Below are 1813 nucleotides of genomic sequence, written 5' to 3'. Positions count from 1 at the left end.
TCCATCACAGGGACACATGGACAGGTCTCAGTCCATCACAGGGACACCTGGACAGTTCTCAGTCCATCACAGGGACACCTGGACAGTTCTCAATCCATCACAGAGACATGTGGACAGGTCTCAGTCCATCATACAGACACATGGACAGGTCTCAGTCCATCACAGGGACACATGGATAGGTCTCAGTGCATCACAGGGACACATGGACAGGTCTCAGTGCATCACAGGGACACATGGACAGGTCTTAGTCCATCACAGGGACACCTAGGGACAATTCAGCGTCAGTCAGCCTAACATGCATGTTTTTGGTTTGTGGGAGGAAACCGGAGCACCTGGAGAAAACCCACGCAGCACGGAGAGAACATGCAAACTCCACCCATGAAATGTCTCCGGACGGGATTTGATCCGGCGACCTTCTCACTGAGAGGCAGCAGCTCTACAGCTGTGCCACCGTGCTGCCAGGCAGAAATATCAAAGATTAAAATCAAACCGGTCTGTTGTTTATTTAAAGTAACGATCTTTTTGGAACAGCTGAAGCACTTCAGACGACTAAACATTAAAAATATATTTTTTAAATCTGTTCTCTTCAGTTTTACTCCACAAAGTGTCCAAATTTAAGTTCTAACAGTAAAATTTAAATTGTGGAGGCTTCTTCATTTCTAAAGTGCACAAAATAAAAATGTTTAAATTTGTAGGTAGCTCAGGTGGGCCGAGCCCCCCCCCGGGACCACCCATAGCCCCGCCCCTACCCCAGACAGAGGTCAAAGGTCAAAGGTGACCTGCTGTCCACATGCAGGAGACGTGTCGATCACAGCTTTAATCCACAAAATGTTCCTTGAAAACATTTAAAGTTTGAGCTGTTTGTTCATTTTGATTATAAATAAACTTTCGTATAAATTTAAAACCTTAAAATGTGAAGAATAAAAATAAAAAGCTGCACTTCCTGAAGAGAAACAGCTCAGACTGTTGGATTCATTTGAACTTTATTTCATTTTTATACAAACTGCTGCAAACGGCACTAAAAGGCATAAATACATAAAATTTATTTAACTGTGCACAATAAAACCGTCCGGAGCCTTAAATCCACACAAACATAAAACCAGACAGAACCAGAACCTTCAATAAAACGTTCCCTCGGAGCCAAAACAAAAAACTTTGTGATAAAAATTAAAAACCTCGACGTTCAGCCGGACGCGCCGAGCGGCTTCATTTGAAAGTCAAATCAGGTTTCTGAAGAAGTCCTTCGTGGTGAATAAACTCGCTCATGATGGGGGGGTCTGCAGCACACAGCCGGTCTGGGAGACACCGGGGGTCCGTCCTGAGGCCCTGCCCCCCCTGCAGCAGACCTGTCAGCCGGTCTGACCCCAGAACCTTCTCTGGGTCCCAGAACCTCCCCGTCCTCCTGGACCTCGTGTGACCCAGAAAAGAGGAACATGTCCTGCAGCCTGAGACATTTCTGTCTTCTGTCAGAGGACATTCAGTCGGTTGGACAGTCCTGAGTGTCCTCGCTGCAGCTCTGCTCGTTTGCATGATTTCCATCAACAATATTTGATTATGAGGGGGACGTTCCAACAACATGTCTGTCCAACTGAAGACACAAGAGGACAGTCCACCTGAAGAGACAACAAGAGAACAGTCCACCTGAAGACACAACAGGAGGACAGTCCACCTGAAGACACAACAAGAGGACAGTCCACCTGAAGACACAACAAGAGGACAGTCCACCTGAAGACACAACAAGACGACAGTCCACCTGAAGACAACAGGAGGACAGTCCACCTGAAGACACAACAAGAGGACAGTCCACCTGAAG

This window comes from Nematolebias whitei, chromosome 8 (assembly GCF_014905685.2).
Source record: "Nematolebias whitei isolate Nwh7 chromosome 8, NemWhi1, whole genome shotgun sequence".
Lineage (NCBI taxonomy): Eukaryota > Metazoa > Chordata > Actinopteri > Cyprinodontiformes > Rivulidae > Nematolebias > Nematolebias whitei.
This window is presented reverse-complemented; position numbering follows the sequence as displayed.